This window comes from Patella vulgata, chromosome 5 (assembly GCF_932274485.2).
Source record: "Patella vulgata chromosome 5, xgPatVulg1.2, whole genome shotgun sequence".
In the NCBI taxonomy this organism is placed as follows: Eukaryota; Metazoa; Mollusca; class Gastropoda; family Patellidae; genus Patella; species Patella vulgata.
Window position 1 is genome coordinate 22,982,787 of NC_065883.2, and position 23,700 is coordinate 23,006,486.

A 23,700-nucleotide genomic window follows, 5' to 3' on the forward strand; every position below is an offset into this window, starting at 1 on the left:
CTAATACCAAAGGCGATGCAGCAAGACTATTCACATCCAGTAGACTTTTGCATCATAAAACATCAAACACTCTTCTCTAAGACACGGCTGGAATAAAACACCAAAGTCTTCAGAGACTCATAAAATGTCATTGAGATAGTGAGTCTTTTCCGCTGTTCTGTGGTATTGGGAAATGAGCCGCGTGTACTATACGATTGAATTGACTGGTGTTTCGACCAGCTAGCAAGCCAATAATAAAATACAACAGTAAATAATACATAACGCTCCGTTATTTCAAGCTGGCGATAGTCTGTATAGACTTCAGTCAGTGTGGTCGTCGTCAGAACAGCTCTAATGAATGGAAAGACGGTCGTTAGCAGGGAGTAGACGCAAAATTGAATACAGATCATTATTAGAAATGCAGTCATCGCGAACCAGGTAGAAAGGCAACGACAGATGGATGAAGGGAATTGGGTTTAACGTCTCGCAAGCACTTTACTTTGGTCATTTTAAGCTAAATTATTGCTATGGTTATAACATGTGCAATACGAAGGTAGCGTTTCCGCCTACTTTACGTCGAACTGTGCCTAAAGGACATAATGTTTGTAGTTCCCCGGCAATGATACTCATTTATGGCATGTTCACATCAAACGGGGTTTAGACAGTTTTAATACATATACTGTGAAAGTCCCACAGTGTTTAGGACTTTTGATCTAGATAATGGGCCATAATGGTAGGGGAATAGGGACTAGGTTTAAGTATACTCTGCATGGAGCATGAAACCTGTCACTACATGCTTGAACTGGTTTGGAACTGTTTTTTTTTTGTTAAAGACGTAGCCATGAACCCACACAGAAATGGAATGAAATGAACTTGTCACATCTAGGCGAAGTGTTACAAACTGTTCTAGAAAAAGTAAGTATGTCATGCCCCGTGTTCGACGTAACTAATTTGACGTGATATTTTGGATTCTAAAAGATATGGTATTTTGTAGAAAATAACTTGGAATATAATATAAGGAGAGTGTAATATAACACGCTTCAGTTTCAGATGAAACGATTTAAAAGTTCTTATTCTCACAAACTCATTAGGGCTTAGTTTATCAGTATACCTTTTATTCCTTAAAAGAGTCAAATCCTTATGTTCAGAACGCAACGATAATTGACGATATCGATGCCCATGTTCCCTTATTAGTATTATATATTTAAAATCTCCTCGAAATGATACTTCTGTGTATTTCAAAACAGTTAACATGGAATAATTCAATACTAACAGGCTCACTTAGTGAAACCCATTTTTCGTATTAAAAGACACATTCAACATACTCTACAATCAAAACCTTTAAGATTTACCAAGTCCCGATCAATATTTCATGTCAAGGGGGTAATTTTACTGTGCTTTACAATGCAAAGAGAGAGAGAGAGAGAGAGAGAGATGGGGTTTAACGTCCTCTCGACACAAACTAGGTCATTTCGGGACTAACACATGGTTCAATTTTATTTCAATCATTCGCTTGCGCGTAGGGAACTTTAGCAGTGGGAGGAAACCGGAGGACCAGGAGAAAACCCACCAGGTTGGACAGGCGACCCTACTCCTTGTCACGTACCACCAGGGAATCGAAACCCCGCCAGTTGACTCAATGACAGACCGTATGATACAGCGCGCTTTAAAATACAAGTATTATTACACAAAACAATAACCTTATGTAGAGTCACACATTTTAAAAACATTAACCGTTCTGAAAAATGTTTCCAGGTGGGTAACCAATGGAATTATGATCTATGGACCCATGAGATAGAACAGTTCCAAGTGATATTCACAGGTCCTAACAATCGAAGATGGCTGAACAATAGTATATTCTAAAGCCGTTAATCTAAGGCCAGAGCAATCGAGAATGTATTTGGTCGGCCTACAATTGATTGTACACACAAACCGAGTTATTGAAAACCTGTCAGTTAAGTCGTTCATCACGCTAGACACAACACGAAACCAAGGGCCTTTTCTTGCCATGCTTTGAATACAGACAATTGTTCATGATTTAAGGTTTTTAAAATACATTTGTAGCATTTAATATTAAGTACGGAGCAGCGGGGCTTTAGAAAATAAACAAATAGTTGGGTAGATTGTCAATAGGCCAGACTTGATCTTTCTGATCAAGCCGGTGGGATATTTAAGCAAGTTCTTTATTACAGATCTAACCCTAGACATAGATCACAGGAGCACGCTTCATTTAGAACTCGGAATGTTTACAGCTCTCCTTCTGGATAGACCAGATTTAATCAACTACTGAACTAGACAACATGCAATGTGGACAATTACTTTAAAAAACGCGAATTTTCTTATTCATCGACTTTGACAGTAGATATTTAAAGAATTAAATAACCCACAGCTATCACAAAGATCAACTTAAATTAAGTTTAAAGGGATCCTGATTGGTGGGTGAAATGCTGAATGTGGTAAAAATGACGGACGCACGCACGCATCATTTGATTCCTTGAGTTAAAATTGTACTTGATCAAAACTAGGTAATGCACTGGGCTGGATATGGCCTATATAAAATAATCTACGTTCAGTATCTCGTGATTTTAACACCATTGCCATTTCAACTTTTTAATCTAATTGATGACAAATATACCAGTGACTGTGAAGATTTGTCCATATGTAGGTGATGGACTGGACGTGCCCTATATATAAATATCTAGGTTCAATATCTTGTGATTTTAGCACCAGTCCCGTTTGAAGTTTTACTATAATAAATGACGAATGTGCAATGAAATGGGGTTTAACGTCCTATAATAAGAAATGTGGTTGATTGTGCAGCATTGGCCATGCCATGTTTTTTTTATATTAATAGAGAATATAAAATGTAAAAAATGAAATGGGGTTTAACGTCCTACTGTTCTGCTCCTAACCTGGGCTAATGAAGACGGGCATACGCCATACAGTGTGCTATGAGGGAAATTTTGCTCGGGCAAGGGATCGTTTACGTGCACGCCAATGTGTACACGGGACCTCGGTTTTTCGTCCCATCCGAACGACTAGACAGCTGTCCTTGTCAGGCCCTCCGTCCTGCATCACTGACAAGGTGAAACCACGCCGGAAAATTGGGATGAACTTTCTCGGCCAATGCAGGGATCGAACACCCGACCTCCAGACTAGCGAGCCAGCGCCTTACCCACTTAGCCACGTGATCCCCCAGAATATAAAATGAGGAGAATAATATCTCAATATGTCAAGAGCATTATGCTTTAGCAACCACATTAAGGTTAAATCGACTAAAGACTTTCACACACACAGGAGAAACGCAGACGGGTTTCACAGCTAGATAGGATAGCTTAAATTAAAATATATCTAGATAGGATAGCTTAAATTAAAATATATCTATATAGGATAGCTTAAATTAAAATATATCGTTGGATATTTTCATAATCAAGTGGAGACTGATGAGTCTTTGTCACATTAAAGCAACTTAATAGGTAACCCTCACGGTACTAGATTGAGAAGCACCAAAAAACCATTTTATGTTTTCCATAATATGTTTTTGTTTTAGATACATCGTTTATATATCATCATATTTAGGAAAACGGAATAAACAAACTAGAAGTTTAAGTCTGCGACACTTGCAAGAACTTTCGTGCTTTGGCTGGAAAGCAACCGATACACTACCGCTTGTTTAAAAGCTGCATTTTCTTTGAATCGCCAGTCTTCATTAGCTCCAGCTGGTGCAGAAAACAGTAGGACAATAAAGGGATATTTTTCAAGAGGTAAACCTGCCTATTGCAGGTCTTTCTTTATGCATTACTTAGTCTTAAATGTTATATAGATTATTAATTAGACATTTATTAACATACCAAGACCATAATCAAATCTCCATGCCATCGGATACTCCAGATTTAAAGCTGTCAAAATGATTTAATTTAAAAAAGGATAATCGAGTCTTTGTTTATTATCTTAACAACGGTAGCAATGACAATCGAGACTACACTGTTCTTCTAACGCCGATAACTCATCTCAGAATGAAGTACATGTAATCTGAATGAAATTTTCAACAGATTCCCTTTTCATTATCTATTTTTTAACTATTATATGGAGATAGAAGTCAACTCTTTATTTAAGTCTTACATAATGCCACTTTAAACCTTACACTTTCGTAACCCTCAAATATAAATTACATAGAGATGACATATGAGAAAAAAATGTCATTGATCAAGTCGACGCGGCAAACTACGATTAAACAACATTTTCCTCTCCGTATTTCTAAATGTCAGTGCGTTATTATGGGTGAGCCGGTTGATTAATGCGATTTAAAAGATTTATCATAGATATTAGCCTCGCTTACTTTTATATTGATTTATAAAAAGATAAAAGTTTATCAAGCGAAGCGAAGGCAATATAGTTTTAGTGTTGCCGTTATTTAAGTTATATAAACCGAAGTCACCCTAACATCCGCAATTTCTATAATACGTATCAATCGTCTGTTAAACGTTTGTCATATGGTATGGGATGGGCGTGGTAACGGTGGGGTTCTCCACCCGCTTAACAATCCAAGTTTCCCGTTTATCCGCACTTTTAAAAATATAAATATATAACATCTAAATATACATTAATAAAATATGTACTAAATTTGACACTAAAATGGCCATTTTCCGGTTAGGTTTTGAAGGTCTGGTGTTAAAGGGGGTGGGATGGATGCAAAGATCTCAGAAATGCCCCCCCCCCCATCAAAAATATAGACCTTTTTTTTAAAGGTATTTTAAATAATTCCTATTTTTTTACCCTATCGCACACCAAAACCAACAGAAGTAATTGATTTTCCATACTACTGTTTTTAAAGAGAAATCAGCGCTCTGCGATTCTTTGTCGGTTGGTAACCAAAATAGTACTCGATTATTAATGCAGTTCACTGCAAGTAGGTCAGTGACAATATCCCTTTAATCACAAAATATGCTCCTTTCTAATCGTGTCCCTTCTTCTGTTTGGAATTGACCAAAGAAATGTATCACTACTTTTGTTTTCTAAATTTACTTCTACTACTTGACTTAAAGAAAACCCACCCCAACTCATTTGCTATATTGAATCGAAAGGCAGACATTTTTTTCCTAGTATTTAACTAAAAGAATCTGGTCAATCATGTTTTACCAATAGCAGTATTCAAATGTGTAAAAAAAAGAGGAGACCATCTTGTGTTTTTTTATACTGCAGGAAGAAGCATTGTATAAACCGTGCCAATCAATGAAACTGAACGTAGAACCATCTGCTACCTAAACCAGTCCAAGTTGATTGGTATGTTCGCGGTTAAATATGATGAACTTTATTTCCAATACGCGGTTCAACATCACAGACGGGCGAGGATAAAAGTTAATAAAAATGTATTAAGAATAATATAGATTCTTCAACACGAAGAGCTTTCTAGAGCTGAAAACATCAAAGACATTTATTGGTACGAGAAGAGGTCAGTAAAGGTCATCTACAAACATGCGAAAACGTATAGAAAAGAAAGCAAAGGGTTATAAGAAGACAAGTTGAATTGAACAGGTTGCTAGAATATGGAAATGCACGATCACGTGTTTGCTGAAGAAAGAACGGTCAATATTTTCTGATCAAATCGACATGTATCTAGAGGTCGGGGAATTACCCGTCCAAACTAAGGAACGCTGTATGGATGTATAGTTACGTGTACCTTTTAATCAATTGGAAAAGTGCAAAAATCTTCACTGGCAGTGGCGTAACTATAGTTTGTGCCCGCTGATTGGTCCTTGATTTTGCCCCACCCCACCCACAACAACAATGCAATACATGCTAAACTACCACGATTGTATTTAAGCGGTATTTGCGTGGAAAAATAAAATTGTGCCAGGTGCCGTGTATCCTTTTACTGGCCTGACAGGAAAAAAAACCTTTTGTAAATGCAGTTTACCTCAAAGAGTGTCACCCGGGCTGGACTAACCCCATCAACCGGCTCCGTTTAGGTACGTTACTCCTTACTGGGACAGTATTGGAGGACGAAATATTGCGATTTATATTAATATTGCACTACCAATTTTAATTTTTGGTGAGGGGTGGGGCGCAGTAGATGTTTGGTTCATCGTGAGTTCCTCTTCTTCCCTTTGATACAGATACTGAGAATCTAAAGAAACGCCCAATAGACATGACCCTGATCTGGGTACAGACTTGATTAAAATCACCATATTTTACTGAAATAAATGACATGCACGACGAAAGAGTTCAGTTCTTGCCATGACCAATCACTCCGGCACTTATTGCGTAACATTCGATCATTCGGATCCACAATTCTATTAGTAATCCGATTATGGCTATTAATGTTTTTCTTTTATCTAACGTAACCTCAAACGAAGTTATATTTGTCGTCTTGGACTCTCTTTTAAATCTAGAAAGCAATATGTTAGAGAAGTAAAGGGAAGGTAATACACATTAAGCATTGTGCTGATTTATTTGCTACTGGTAATAGTTTTTGTCTGCAGTTGGACGGATAATGTGGCGGGATAAATTTAAAGCTTTCTTTGAAGTTACTGGTTTTAAAAGGTTTTTCAGTTAATTCCAGACAAAATCACATGTATATAGAGTATTGCAAGATACGAATGTCTAAACAATGATCTGTTCTTATAGATAGACGATTGGACCTAGTGATAAACCTATCATTTATATGTATTAAAGGTTATTTGGGGTTTTTTCATTGTCTTAAGATTGCGAACATATAACATTTGTTTCTTCCGAACCTTTCGATTAACATCTGTAACAGATGAATACATAAATATCTACCATTTGAAATTGTCATATTCTGTTACATTTTAAACCTCAAAAGCGGAGTTTCGCTTGAAAATATTACAAATACATTATATAGTGAAAGGAGATTCTGGAAACTCTATCTGTTCACGAGTTGAAAATATTCACGAAATCGGACACATAAAAGTTTTAACATCCACCCATTACAAACTGGGACTGATACACACATACAGAGAAATGGGGTTTAACGCCACTCGTTTAATTTTATTTCAATTATCCGCTTGCGCGTAGGAGTCTTTAGCAGTGGGAGGAAACGAAAGGACCCGGACAAAACCCAACAGGTTGGGCAGTCAACCTTAGACCTTGTCACATACAACCGGGAAATCGAAACCACGCTAGTTGACCCAATGACAGAACTTATGATGCATTCGGCCACCCTCCCCCTGGGACTAACTTGTGGTATAGCAACAAAAGAGGAGGAAACCATATCACCCGGAGAAAACCCACGAGGTTAAGTATGAAGAAACAAATCTTTGTTACGTACAAGCGTGGGACCGAAACATCTACACTTGCATCATATACTCTAAATGTAGCGCCTTCTACCACCCAACCGAACCAGTTGTATAAGATTTCACAATCTTCTAAAAAAAATTCAAACAGACACTTATAATATAATGATAACATCATGGCGGCTTACACCTTTTGATATCTAACACTTGGCGAACAATTGAATTTAATTCAAGGCAGCAATTAATAATTTAATGTAACTTACACAGATTAACAAGTTTGTTATGTTCAGTAACATTGAATAATTGATTGGCTTTGTAAGTATTCAATGTATTATAATAATATGTTTCTATGTATACATGTATAACTTTCTTTGTTTGCTAAAGAAAGGGTATACTCCTTTAAAGACGTGTGTTATGTAAGTACAGCGTTATTAATTGCTTTATTAGTATTTATCCCAAGACTCCAAAGCTCCGTGGAACCACGATGTCTCAGTGGGTTAGTTACTGGCGTGCTAACCAGAGAGCCTCGGATTCGCTCCCAGTGTTGGCCGAGAAGTTCTTCGGGATTTTCTGGCATGGCTTTCCCTTGTTAGTGGCACAGGAAGGAGGGTATTGCCAGGAACGACGTTTAGTCTTTCGGATGAGACGAAAAACCAAGGTCACGTTTACACGTTTGTGTGCATATAAAAGAACCCTTAGCAGTTTGAATTCCAAAAGAGTATGCCCACGGCACACTGTATCATATGTCCGTCTTCATTAGCCTGGTTGGATCAGAAAAGTAAGACGTTAAACCCCATTTCATTTCAAAATCTCTGACGGAAAGACTTGGTATTTTATTGGGTACACAAAATCAACGTGGTCTTTAGGATACTGAATCCGTTTAATCATGAACACATGATCCTTTATTAGCCATGTCAAATGTACCGTTACTATGATTAATAAAATCTAATCTATTTATTGTTGTAATTAATCAATAAGAAACATATGTTACGCCGACAGACAAGATTATATTCAGGTGTGAATTCATCATGTCTGGGACACCTTAAGTCTTTTGTCCGACCACTGGTTCTCTAATGTTTAAGATTGAACAATCTCATAAATAAACATCACTACCATATCGTTGAAGGTCACAGATGGAAGATTAACAATACTCGGATATTTATGGGTACTTGTATAAGTTAAATGTACATTTCTTACCTGTGTTACCTTATTCGTAGGAGGGGGGGGGGGGTGGATGGCCGAATGGTTAGCGTGTGCGCGCTGTATCATGAAGTCTGTCATTGAGTCAACTGGCGTTGTTTCGATTACCCGGTTGTACGTGCCAAGGAGTGGGGTTGTCTGTCCAATCTTGTGGGTTTTATCCGGATCCCCCGGTTTCCTCCCACTGCTAAAGACCCCTACGCGCAAGCGAATTACTGAAATGAAATTAAACCATATGTTAGTCCCAAAATGACCTAGTCGGTGTCGAGTGGACCTTCTTCGTACACTGATACCGCAACGCACCAGTAAATGTAACAAATAAAAGGGGTGAAAGGTGTTCTTTTTATATGAATTTAAACAATTAGATAGAAATGGGGTATCCTTTAGACGTTAACGGACAATTAATTGTAAGACGATGAAGATAGCATATGTGAATTCAATATATCTGAATTTTAGACAGCCACAACTTACTTTAGGATTAATCGATTTGAATTTGACTAATTTTTGGACTTGTATTCTTAGACTAGCCTTCCGACGTGGTTTCCTCTTGTCAGTGGTGCAGAACGGAGGGCCTGGCAAGGACAGTTGTCTAGTCCTTCGGATGAGACGAAAAACCGAGGTCCCGTGTATACATTAGAATGCACGTAAAAGATCCCTTGGCAGTTGGAATTCGATAAAAGAGTAGGCGATAGTGCCGCTGCCCGGGCAAAATTTCCCTCATAGCACACTGTATGGCGTATGCCCGTCTTCATTAGCCCAGTATAGGAGCAGAACAGTAGGACGTGAAACCCCATTTCATTTCATTTCATTTCATTTCACTTAGACTAGCCATTTGGAGAGAGAAAGAGAGGGGAATGGGGTTTAACTTCCACTCGACACAAACTAGGTCATTTCGGGACTAACATGGTTTAATTTTATTTCAATAATTCGCTTGCGCGCAGGGGTCTTTAGCAGTGGCAGGAAACCGGACGACCTGGAGAAAACCCACGAGGTTGGACAGGCGACCCTATTCCTTTTCGACTAGTCATTTTGTGTGTAGTACTTTTCCTTCAAATAATATAATATAACAGCACACGGTATACAGCAAACTTAAAACACTAACAACATTGAAACGAATGCGTTTCGTGAACATTTTAATTGGGTTATGAATTATGAAAAAAGTTCAACGTTTGCCTGGCAAAAAGGATATATTCAATGACGGCTTTGATATCCTTTGGTTCCCGTTATGGACTATTAGGCAGTCGGATGTAATTTCGACAAAAACAAAAATGAAAAATTGCAATGGCATAACTTTTTCTAGTCAAGCAATTACACTTTAGTATTTTTAACATTTCTTTGACGGAATCGAGATGAGTTATTATACCGCGTTATTGGACAAATCCATAAACCTGATCAGAATAATCGTTATTCAAATTCAACTGCAACATAATATGTTCTCTTTGAAGTTATGTCACCGAATGCATGACGCCAAATGCAACACCGACATTCCAATTATTGTAATATAAAAAACATAATTGAGCATTTAGTTTAATTGAAAGGCTGAATAACATCTTGTAAAAAACATAAAATGCTGGTAATTTAAGAACCTTCCTGTTTATCACCAAAAACTGTGTATCGGTCTTCATACAGAGATGAGCATTAATTCACAATAATTTTCTTAAAAACGTATAATGTAAGAGTTAAATCTGCCTCTCACGGGTATTTTGGGGGATCACGTGGCTAAGTGGGTAAGACGCTGGCTCGCTAGCCTTGAGGTAGGGTGTTCGATCCCTGCATTGGCCGAGAAAGTTTATCCAGATTTTCCGGCGTGGTTCCCCCTTGTCAGTGATGCAGGACGGAAGGTCTGACAAGGACAGCTGTCTAGTCCTTCGGATGAGACGGAAAACCGAGGTCCCGTGTATACATTGGAATGCACGTAAAAGATCCCTTAGCATTTGGAATTCGATATAAGATTAAGCGATAGTGCCGTTGCCCGGGCAAAATTTCCCTCATAGCACACTGTATGGCGTATGCCCGTCTTCATAAGCCCAGCATAGGAGCAGAACAGTAGGACGTTAAACCCCATTTCATTTCATTTCACGGGTCTTTTGTTTGGCCCCAAATGTTATATAAACAAGCCAACAGTGAGGCTGATGTCCCCCGCCAAAATACCAAAATAAATAGATGACACATTAATTTATCGCACATTTATTTTTTTTAAAGTATCAAGCAATCAAACTGATTATCAACTATACACTTAAGTTTCATCACTCTCTATCAAAGTTATCTTGTCCTAAAGCATCAACCAACAAGGCATTGACCTAATCAACACATACACCAAGTTTGAACATTCTAGCTCAATTAGGAAGAGAGTTATCGTGCCCCAAAGTATCAACCAATCAAATTGCTTATCTCTGCTTACCCTAAGCGGAAAATGCTCATCTAATCAAATTGCTTATCTCTGCTTACCCTAAGCGGAAAATGCTCATCTTCGAACTCCATCAAGGCATTGACCTAATCAACACATACACCAAGTTTGAACATTCTAGCTCAATTAGGAAGAGAGTTATCGTGCCCCAAAGTATCAACCAATCAAATTGCTTATCTCTGCTTACCCTAAGCGGAAAATGCTCATCTTCGAACTCCATCAAGGCATTGACCTAATAAACACATACACCAAGTTTGAACATTCTAGCTCAATTAAAAGTTATCGTGTCCCAAAGCATCAACCAATCAAATTGCTTATCTCTGCTTACCCTAAGCGGAAAATGCTCATCTTCGAACTCCATCAAGGCATTGACCTAATCAACACATACACCAAGTTTGAACATTCTAGCCCAATTAGGAAGAGAGTTATCGTGTCCCAAAGCATCAACCAATCAAATTGCTTATCTCTGCTTACCCTAAGCGGAAAATGCTCATCTTCGAACTCCATCAAGGCATTGACCTAATCAACACATACACCAAGTTTGAACATTCTAGCCCAATTAGGAAGAGAGTTATCGTGTCCCAAAGCATCAACCAATCAAATTGCTTATCTCTGCTTACCCTAAGCGGAAAATGCTCATCTTCGAACTCCATCAAGGCATTGACCTAATAAACACATACACCAAGTTTGAACATTCTAGCTCAATTAGGAAGAGAGTTATTGTGTCCCAAAAAGTGTGACGGACAGACAGACGGACAGACAGACAGACGGACGAACCCATTTTAATAGTCCCCTGCTTTCTTCGAAAGGCGGGGGACAATTATTAATTAAACATTTATTCACATGACAAGCCCATAATCAACTCTCTAAAACATCGGAAGGTCGCGATTTTCAATGAATTGAAACAAGATGGCCATTTAATAATTTAATTTAAAAATGGATAAGCATTTGTAACATTTATAACTTCGCTCAGAATTATGTAATTTGACTGAAATTTTCAATATATTGCCTTTTCATTATCTATTTTTAAACTGTTGTCGCGAGAATTACCAGCTCTTTATTTGAATCTTATATATTTCCGCTTTAAGCTTTTATATACAAGAGTGTAATTCAATCCCCCGTGTTCTGGAGTTAATGCTTAATGAAACGCAAATTGATGCACAGTTAATATGGTATGTAGCAGATTTAGTGTGGGCGATGTCGGGGTTGAGTGTCCGGAAGACCTAACGCCTTACGTTATGGATCTTGCTTTTTTCAGTGTTACGCAATACGTGGCGTAAAACACAACCTGCAGCAGTGAAAAGGGGTATTTGATGTAATTAAAATAAAGAAAAAAAACCTGAAAAGTGAAGATAAACGAAGAAAAATAATTAGTGTTATAAAAACTGAATTGTATTTGGTAGAATTAATTAATTAACTTCTAATTAAAAAGTCCTACTTCGCTTTCGTAAATTATAGTCTTTTTATCCTTTGGACATTTTAAGGTTTTTTTTATCAAGGATGTTTACGACAGCTAAAGTTTAAACTGGCCAACTGATCAATTTAAGACACCATTTTGTCATTACGATAAAATAACGCTAACGACTGCTAACCAAACTTGGTTATATTATATTCGATATAAGCTCCTAAATTGCATAACTTACACGACCTTGTATTTTGAGGAGGTAAAAAAATAAAATGTAGAAGCAAATCTAATCAGGCGAGTAGAAGACTTGTGCAAGCAGAACCTGCTGTCAAATCATATTTTATATTGACTCAAATATTGTTTAAGCACAATCCAATCTCTGATATTTGACAAAGAGATTAGGTCCTGTCTTGACGTGTTATACACAAGTCGATAGATTTGTTGGGCAACATATTATTCCGAGAGTGGGTTTTGTCGATATTACCAACAATAGCTTCGTCAATTAAAAAGTCGTCATTCAAACTGGGTGGTCCTCAGTTATAGATGCAAAACATCGAAATTGTATAAAATAATAGGGTCTTAAAAAATGATGGTAATTTTAAAATAGGAAATTTGTTGATTAAAGTAACATGTCGACTAGTGTAAGCAAATAAAACGAAGACGATATAACGAGTTATATTATAAAGAACAAAGTAAAAGTTGCTGAAAAAAATAATACATAGAAAATCGCAATCTTCTCTACCACGACGATGGAATGTAAATCTTGATTTGTCGCAAGCTGTTTACATATATTAATGAAATGGCAATTATGATTCCCTAATCGATGTAATGGTAAATGGTATGGAAATTTTATAATGGGATCACCTCGTAGGGCTAGACCGACGTTACGGACATAGAGTTTAGATAAGTGATAACGATTAGGGTTAGACAGTCCTGTGGCCAAAACGTCCTCCCATACCCGGGTAGTAACTGATTAGGCTTAAGTCGTACCATACCCGGGTTGTAGCTGATTTGCGTCAAGTCGTACTATATCTGGGTAGTAACGGATTAGAGTTAAAAGCCTCTGTGGCCAAAACATTGTAACATACCTGGGTGGTAACTGTGTAGGGTTAAGTTTGTACCATACCCGGGTAGGAACAGATTAGGGTTAAAAAGCTCTGCGGACGAAACGTCGTAAAATATCTGGGCCGTAACCGATTAGGGTAAAGTCGTATTATATCCGTGGAGTAATTGATTAGGGTTGAAAAGCTCTGTGTCCGAAACGTCGTAACATATCTGGGTAGTAACCGATTAGGGTAAAGTCGTACTATATTCGGGTAGTAACTGATTAGGGTTAAAAAGTTCTGTGGCCGAAACGTCGTCCCATACCTGGGTAGTAACAGATAAGGGCTATGTCGTAAATTGCCTTGGTGGTAACTTGTCTCCGTCCATTTATCTCAAGCTTTCTATAAACAACAAGAGGCAAGAGTTCGATCCCAAGATTGTGCGTGACGAGGAGTAGGGTCCCCTTCCGAACCTAGAAGGTTTTATTTCCTCCCATTGTTAAAGACACCCACGCACAAGCGAATTACTGAAATACAGTTGTCTCGAAATGCTCGACTTTGGAGTTTGTGTCGAGTGGACGCCCCCCCCCCCCACTTTAAAATAAAAAATATAATTTCTTAGTAGTGGCGACTTAAGTCTTACGCCAGGTAACATGGATTCCATCAACATCAGGTCTACATTCTGATTAAAACAATGATAGAGAATTAATGAGCTTTTTGATGAATCGTATATTAATAATTAAGTAAGTTTAAACCAGATAGATATGTTTTATTGTATATATGCACGCACGTGTAGATACAATCAACAACCCCAGAAAACACCATGACCTGATTAAAACATCATCACGTATTTTGCACGTACATCACACATATCCTACCGGTACATCAAAAGTTAATGACAGCCTCATTAAATAATTATCTTTCAAGTACACGTAACATACAATGTATAACATGCAATTTGCGCATAGAGGTAAGGAAAGGTGTTTTAAAACAAACGTAACTCATGGTATACACGATTGCATCAGGTTTTTACGCATCGTGAAAACGTGATCAGTTTTATTTACGGATTTAAGTTGTCAATCATAGTGTCTATTCAACGTGAAATTAATGAATAAATGAGTGTAAAATTGACAAGGACATTTTGGAATATCAGTCAATAATAATAATGAACAAACCAATTGGAAATCCACAGACACCTAACCGTTGCAAAAATGACAGACCCAACTTCAACGCCAAATAAACTAGATAAAGAGTTAAAATAACTATACCTCTGTCATTTAGATCAAACAATAACACTGTTAATTTCACTTGGTTTCATATATTGTTTTATTTTGTGGGCTGAGATGTAACCGATTTTATATTCTACTGTTGACACAGAAAGCCAAGAATGAAACTAAAATCAGTAGTAAAAGTGCTAACTTCCGCTTAATTTACCAAAACTCAACTTTAGTAGTAAATAGGTTACCCATAAACTAATAAACATTTCGCATTAGATCAAATTTAACACTTCATAGTGGTCTGAACCCAAGAAGTCCTTTACGACATATTGGACTAAAATAAACATCTTGCTTTTCACAGAAACCAGGTTAAATAATTATGGACTATATATATGTGATTTTAACCTGTTCTACATACATCAATTAGAAATAAAATGGGGTTTAACATCCTACTTTTCTGCACGACCCGGGCCAATGACGATGGACATACGCCATGCAGTCTGCTATGAGGGAGACATGTTGCCCAAACAGCGACGGTTCCGCCTATTCCTTCTCGAATTCGACTGCCAATGGTTCGTTTTACGTGCACGCCAAGGTGTACACGGACATTCGGTCTTTATTTGTGCCACGAGAACAATAGATCGCTATTCCTTGCCAGGTCCCCCGTTCTGCACCATTGGCTAGGGAAAATCACGTTGGAAAATCCCAAGGAACTGTATTGGCCAACTCCGGGAGACGTCCTGGTTGACCAAGTGCCTTACTAACAGTGCCAACGTGGCTCCCTACACCAATTAATGGTCCGTATAGTAGGTGTGTCTACAGTATTGACGCAAAAAGTAGTTTCATCGTATGAGAAGTCCACGTTCTAGTATCATGGTATACCGACATGTATATATCTATCCATCTTACTTCATATAACCAGAACTAGACATGTAAATTAGCTAAATCAGTCTATGATGGTCTGAAAGAAAAAAAACTTGGAATACATAGAATAAATAAAGTAATATTCATGCTGAATTTATTCCCTAGATATCGACATTACTGGCTGGTGAGTGCTATATAAAAGTAAAGACACTTTGGTCTGTGCATCGTAAATGCAAGTCACTAAATACTCCATGAATTTTGTAGTCTGGTGCAAAAAAAGAAGTTCCCAGTCTTTATTATCCTAACTCAAATCGATATAATCAATGTTTTAGAATGAGGAAAATGATTAAGGCATATTGACGGATTGTTGCTTCCATATTCAGGATTTAAAGGCACGGGTTTAAGGATTTTGAATTGAAAGGGATAAATGTTAGTAACAGTCACACCCCGGTAATTGTTAACATTAAAGCCTGTTACAAAGATATCAACTTTATTTTCGTAAACCATCCAGGCATTAGCGTGATGGTAAACGGCAGAGCATTAGAGTCTAACGTCCACTCAGCACAAACTGGGCCATTTCGGGAAAATATTTCGCTTCCGTGAAGGGATCTTTAGCAGTGGTGGACTAACCGGAGGACTTGAAAAAAAAAAACAAAGACAAAGGCGGAGATGATAGACTGACGCACCTTTTGAAAGATACCTAGGTACTAACAATTCTTCAAAGATTGCACACGGTTAATACCGGATAGAATTAAAGAAATTGTCCCTGTTATTCAGTAATCTCATAACTTCCTATTGTTTAATTGAATAACGTCAGTATGTAATGGATAATATTATGTTTCCGGAACGCTATTGAATGCTACAATTTTAAAAGAAAGTGTTGACATTTATAATAGTTACAATATGATTAAAATCAGGAGTTTTTCAGTTCGTTGTTCGTTTTATATTCACTATTAAATAGTTTACCGGATTCTTGTGTACTGTCAATCACAAATGTTCCAATCACGCCAAGAAATCGTCGACTGATTAATTTTAAAATTTCATCACTGAATTCCCATGCATAACACGGACATCGGTAGTTCTGAATATAGGTTAGATCTTTTGTAGCGGAGTAAATCAGAATCTTAAAGACGAAACGAAATAAAGATAAATTTTTAATTAAATTGATCATAGTTACTTTCTAAAACATATTGAAGTTATTGCAAGGCAGATTAAAACTAAAGTTTCCTAATTTGGGGATGGGTCGTTCTGATTAGATCTTATATATTAACCCGCGGGTCAATACTTTTTTGTTGTCAGTAAGAAACAAAGTAATAAAAAAGTTAAGATATCTAAATAAATTATCTTCTAATTGTTGGATAAAATAATCGGATGACCTTTATAAGAAATGACTTATTGCCTTTAGAAACCAGACTAAATGAAATTAAATATTAATATTTTACTTAGTATGTAATAAAAACTCGTGTTTTTGAAGAGGAAATATAAAGATCGCCATTGATTAGGCAGACGAACTCCCACAGCGCGACGTTGTGTTTTGTTTTCAATAAATATGAAGGGGCAACACACTGAAATTCCAACATCAATACTCCGCAAACATGGCGAGGCTTGTAAAGAGGTTTGCGCTATTTTTTTCCTATTGTTTTACGGCTTTTAAAATATTATTAGTATCGTTCATATCCGCCACACCAGATCAGGATGTTTGGTTATCCAGACGTAAATATATAATGATTGAGATAGGAATCTTATATGTAAACATTAGGAATCATTTTTATAATAATTCAATCAATTTCCTTGTACTTGTTGAACCGGATAACAGTAATAGGTATATGAGATATCTATGGGGTATTAATGATCAATGATGTCTTCACTTATACAGAATTTGATATATTTACTTAAGGTAATAGCCATAACATATATGAAGCATTAGATTAAAACTAAATGGTTGGAATAAAAGTATATCGTTTGTTTAGCCATGCAATCAATCACAAAGTATATCTGTATCATTTCTTTCCCATCCAACCCACCACAAAACAACATCTTTAAGGTTACGTACCCATGCCACCCATCCATTGCAAAAGTACATTTTATCATTTTATGCGCATGCCACCCGGTACAAAAAACTACATCTTACTATTTCCTACTCATTCCATCCATCAGGAAGTACATCGATGTGTATTTATGCCACCAACCATTAAGTTCAACTTATGGGTTTTTTTTCTCCACTGCAACTGACCAAAATGTACACCATATCGTTTGTTTTACTCATGCTCTCCGCTACAAAACAACACCCGTATCGCTTAAAGGTGTCATTTCAATGGAAATAAAATTAGTTATATCAGTTTATCACCACAAAGTACGAACGACCCTTTATCATGTCCACCACAAAGTACACCTTACACCGAAGCCAACTATAAAGTATACACATTTATCGTTATTACAAATGGAGCCCACTGTACAGATCTTTAAAATTTGTACCGTGAACTATAAGTACCGATCGCCACAAACAACTTCGACCAAGGGTGGCAAAGTGGTATCGGCGCTTACAGAGCTGATTGAGTAATTTCAGCGAGACAAACTACCCAGTGTACGCGTGAACAATATCGATATCGTAATTGGCGACGGGGACTATTTCCAACTCCAGACAAACTCACCTGAACATGGCATTGGGGGAGTTGGCGGGAGGGATGTTCGCTACACTTTCTGTTGATTGCCAATTTATTAACTGACAAAAATGGTTGTTCATTGGCAATCATGGATGATATAAGGCATTCTATTATAAAACAGTGATTTCTTATGACGCCATAAAAATGAGTGAAATTATTCCAGACTTCCAGTAGAGAAAACTGGTGTTAATGATACATATATACAAACATAATCCCCTGTCTGTCTGTACGATAACTTATCAAGGTATATCTAGTCTTCGTGACGAGATCTATTGTTGTGAGGTAGTTGTATTTTACGTCCGCTTCCACCGAGGTGATATCGCAGACAACGAGATCTATGAAATAAGGATCTATATATCACAACTGGTCTGGGAGTATAAATTAAGGACATAGAAGCCCCGATTATCATTTTTATGTCTCGATATTCACTGCAGGGTTCTTCCCTTCCATTACGGTCTGGGAATATAAATTAGAAGCCCTGTTCTTTCTTCTATTACGACGTTTCGGTCACGGATGTTTAAACCCTAACCCTAATTGGCCTGGGAGTATAGATTATCATGTTCATGAGTCAATATCCTCTAAATGGTTCTTCCTGCAATTACGACAGTTCGTCACAGAGGTTTTTAACTCTAACCCTGACTGGTCTGGGAGTATAAATTAAGGATGTAGAAGTGCTGATTATCATTTTAATGTCTCGATATCCTCTAAAGGGGTTTCTCCTTCCACTACAAAACACTGTTACCCATTCCATTAGTTCCCCAAAATAATTTGACACAAACTAATTCACGAAACATTAAAACGAATCCAATCAATCTCATCTTCAACAGAAGGCTTGATCTCGTTTTAACTCCTACAAGTCCTTCACGTAATACCCTGCATATTTTGTCACTGACCCAGCTGGGAATCTATCAGATTCCTCGATAGAAAATATCATCGCGCATACCAAGTCTCGCGCGTTCCAGCTAAAATGTCTACCTGTGATAATCGAGTTGCAAAGTTCAAGGTTCGTACAATGGTAAGGCTTCCGTGAAGGTCGCCCTATTTGATTGAATGTGTTTGTGTCACGACCTCTTATTGGACAAAGCTATTGTTCACGTATCTGCAGTAAAGCGATATAACGCACCTATAAGTTTGGGAAGTTCATACGTACATAGCAACGGCTATGTGTTGTAAAACTCGCGGTCGTTGCTTCAGGAACATGAACCAATCTATGTTTAAATGTATTAACATTCTAAAAATGTCAAGACTATAGGATAATTATTCTTAGAAACCCATGCCACCGAATTACATCTAAGATACCCAAAAAGTCCGTCTGAATATGGATTAAGGAATTTTTATTCCCTTCATTCCTACTTCCTGGTACATTTCTAGCACGACCACTTACAACACTACATTTGAAGACACCCAAGACCATCCTATCTAAAATGACCAATAAATTTCTACAATTCCATGCTAATGTTTGGGTCTTAGACAGTTTTAGTGAAGTTATATATGAAATATGGCTGTAGACGTTTGTAGATATGAAAGGATTATTATGTAGGAGGTGATAGATTTATAGATTTTACATATTTATTGGTTATGAATTACTTTTAGTCCAGCCATCTTTTTTGTCTAGAAGAATGTAACTCGAAAAACCTTTTTCATGCTACAATGTATCTTGAGAAAGATACACGAATCTCCAATTCTCAATGGGACTAGGGGAGCAGCTGTGGCGCCGTGAGTAAAGCACTGGCTCCTGACTAACCAGAAGATCCGGGGTTCGATCCCAGTGATTCCCCTTGTTAGTGGTGCAGGAAGGAGTACCAGAGAAAAAACAGCATCTAGTTGTTAGGGTGAGACGATAAACAGAGGTCTCGTTTACACGTTGGCGTGCATGTAAAAGTACCCTTGGTCGGACAATATTTTCCTTCATATCATACTATATTCATTAGCACTGTTGGCGCTGAAACGTAGGACGTTAAACCCCATTCCATTTCTTTTCTATGTGTCCAGTTAGATCCTCATCGGGAAACTTGTATAAGTTTCATGGACGCTGAGAAATCTAGCAAAAGACACAAACACGTGTTGGTCGTTGGTTTCAGAGTGCGGCATCTGTTACAGGCAAATATAGTGTTATAAACAAATCAAAGAATATTACTAAAACTATATCTTCAATCTTAAATGTAGATTCTGCAACTATGCATATAAAATCTAACAAAACCACATAGTTCACCCATCCCCCACCCCGAAAAATAAATAAAAATAACGATGTAATCCTACCTGCTCATGTTCAATGTATCTACAATCCATGCTTTAAGCCATTAATAATTTGTGAACCCGAGTCAACTTACTACTCGGTACATAATTCATCGAACAATAACTATAAGTTGTTTCTACCAGTAACGACACAGGTTATTATGAATGGAGTCAATAAAACTCTTGTTAAAGAACATCTTTATTGGTTTTGTATACTATGCTCTATATGCTGCGGAAGACCTTAACATTCCGATCTATAGAAGAAGACTAGTCTAGAATATAGAATCATTTAACAAGCCATTTAGACATTTGTGTTCTATATTTATTATTTGTAAAAGCTGTATACAATTTACTTATATGCAAATTGAAGCCGATCTGACTCATAATAAGGTTGTATGCAGACAATGCTTACATCGTTATCGCTTTTAGCCATTTTCACGGTAGCACTGTCAGTAAGACGGTGACGCACTAACACTAGTCAGGATTTCGATTGTGGTGTCCACTTGCCAGTGGTGCTGGACCAATGGCCTGGCAAAAAACGACCTCTAGTCATTCGGATGGAACGAAATACCGACGCCCCGTATACCCATTGCATTACAAGTAAAAGAGGCCCTGATTGTGGGAATGCGATGAAGAGTAATCTAAAACACCGCTGTCCCGGTTGATGCAGAAAGAAGGTTATCCCCCCATTTTATTTCGTTTAACCATAAACAGATAAGAAAGTTATTGGCTAAGCCATCCATATAGTTTTGGATAACCACCTTTATTGCTTTTCATATTTGATGGCGCCGCAGTGAGTAAAGCAATGAAAGTTCCCCGAAATTTTACAGCGCATTGTTTCTCCTTGCCAGTGATGCATGACTGAGTGCCTGGCAAGGAACATCGTCTAGTCGTTCGGATGAATAAAACGACTCCCTGGGTACATCCTGGCGTGCACGTAAAAGACCCCTTGACAGTTGGAATTTAATTGCAATATTTCCCTCATGTCGCATGCATGCCTTCATTATCCCGATCGGCGCAGAAAACTAGGAAGTTAAACACCATTTCATTCATTCATTCATATTGAATTGTAACCAATCACAAAGATTGATGCACGTGCATCTTATTATAGACCAATCGCTAATTAGTTTATCAGCTTACCTCTATCATTATAAGAATGATAAAGCCAATACGAGTTAAAGGGATAATGACTGTCTTTGAACATTGAACACGGATTATATCTATTATATATAATTATAGCTAAAAAACAAACTGATAAAAAGGATATTGAATATTTACTCTAGACTCTAGGTGATAATGTTTCCTCAATTATCAATCGTTATGACTTCTCACATCTCTAACTATTGAATTAAATGCCCATGACCGTCTCCTGGTTTTCCTGTTTTCACAATAGAGCTGTCACAATCCGAAAGTCTTGGTTTTGTAAGAATATAGAAGCAGGCCAGTCTTGTGCGTAAGTAGGTTTTCATCCTTTTTTAAAAATGACAAAAGTTGAGATCATAGATTTGTCAAACATCAAGACCAAGATCAACATACGTCGTGAAATGAAAACAATGTGACGTGTTTTGACTTCCGAGATTTTCAATAATAATATGGCGTACGAAACGCTTGGGTGCAACTGCACTGATTATTAAAAGTACGACCTAACTGACCTAAATACTGACCTAACCCCATCACAAATGTCCAGATCGCAGGAAATAGTACGATCTAACTGACCTAACTACTGACCTAACCCCAACACAAATGTCCAGATCGCAGGAAATGGTTAAAACTAACAAGATCATAAGAAATGACCAGCCCACAACTGGGATTGAAAATACAACATCTTTTATAATCAAATATCTACGTACTCCAATAGGTTGATGATAGTGGGTATCTTTCTTAGTTAAGTGATAAAATGTCCACTCGACACAGACCAGGTCATTTGGACTAACACATAATACAATTTTATTTCAATAATTCTCTTGCGAGTAGGAATCTCTATCAGTGGGAGGAAACCGGGGGACCCGGAGAAAACCCATGAGATTAAACAAGGGGACATTACTCTTTCTCAGGTATAACCTTGGGATTGAAACAACGCTACTTGACTCAATGACAGATTTTAAAATCTGAAGCACACGACCACGCGCCCTGATAGCCATTTAATTTATCTTTGACTGCAATACATAATATTTAAGCTATCATTTTGTCAATACCGATTGTCTTGAATGCTACAAACTAAGGGTTATACCAATAAAGCTATAGAGTAATGACCACCATTCATCTTGACCGGAACAAACATTAACTGCCGCCATCTTGAAGGATTGTCTGTCTGTAATAGGACTTTTATTACTACAATAGATGGACTACCATCTTCTATTTAATAGCCATTTGTCTTATCAAAATCTATTAAATGTCAAAGATTTCTAATTTCCATTTACAGCGATAAAAGTCCCTAAATATACAGTTAATTTGTTGGAAGTAATGAAACCTCGTTCCTTGTTAATGAGCTCGGATGTTAAGAGTTATTCTAGCAAAGGTAATAGGTATTTTGCTATTCCGATCTTTCTTAAGTTGACATTCTTACTGTTTTTACGTCTATTACATCTTTTGTGTAGATCGATATTAAGACGAAAAACACGTACATCGTTTTTATTTCTTATTACAGAAGAAATAAAATCACGGCAATAAAATGCCGATAAGAACGGCTCTATTTTGGGTTAATGAGGTTTCATATGTTATGTAAATGCACACAAATCTGATAAGTAATGTACGTTATCGTTGTACATAAAGCGAGAGTTTTGTTTATCACTTCCTATAAGTAATGTGAATCTTATACTGTCCGGTAGTATACTCTTCAAAAAAGTTGGGGATATTGAAATGCAAATACCTATGCAGGTTGTGATATGATAAATAGTCATGGACACTTGGCATGCTTTGAGAGTATGTTCACAGATGAAGAACGTATCGCCTCAACAGAACCACTGAGCTGCATGTGCGACACGCAATAGTGCCATACACGTGGGAGGGGTTCATTGTCAAATTTGACACTTCAAGGAAGGGTTGATGAAAACTGCCGCTTGCTGGTTTATCCTATCCATGTTTACTTTCCTATTGGTTCTTGCATAAGATTTACTGTTTAGAGTATCTTTGCTTTAGTGTGTTACGTTTAATTTGATCGGGAGACGTGTTCGTCGACGTCATCGTCAACCGACAACACTGCAAGAATTGGCCGTGGCACTGCAAGAGGAGTGGGTCAGATTGCCTCAAATCGTGATTGGACGGTTGATTAGGAGCACGCCACGACGAATTGCTGGTGGAGCAATTACTCATTATTAAGACAAAAATAAAAAAAACCGTCCATTTTCACTTTTGACGGTGTATCTCTTTGCGAGTGAAATGGGGCCGTCAGATAAGCCGCCCATATGAAATGTTTATGTTCATGTGTAGGCAAT

At 37.5% G+C, this 23,700-nt stretch overlaps 1 protein-coding gene across 3 annotated transcripts in view; it reads right to left on the reverse strand.

Annotated features, from left to right (window-relative positions):
* The window catches only part of LOC126821979 (uncharacterized), a 98,928-nt gene that overhangs the window by 32,284 nt on the left and 42,944 nt on the right, over nucleotides 1–23,700 (reverse strand). The window contains exon 1 of one of the 3 annotated variants that reach the window (XM_050550674.1): nucleotides 8–323. The exons of the other annotated variants lie outside the window; for them this stretch is intronic. The gene's annotated coding sequence lies outside the window, so the exon portion shown is untranslated. Of the gene's footprint in view, nucleotides 1–7; nucleotides 324–23,700 lie in introns of those variants that run through there. 3 annotated transcript variants of the gene reach the window in all.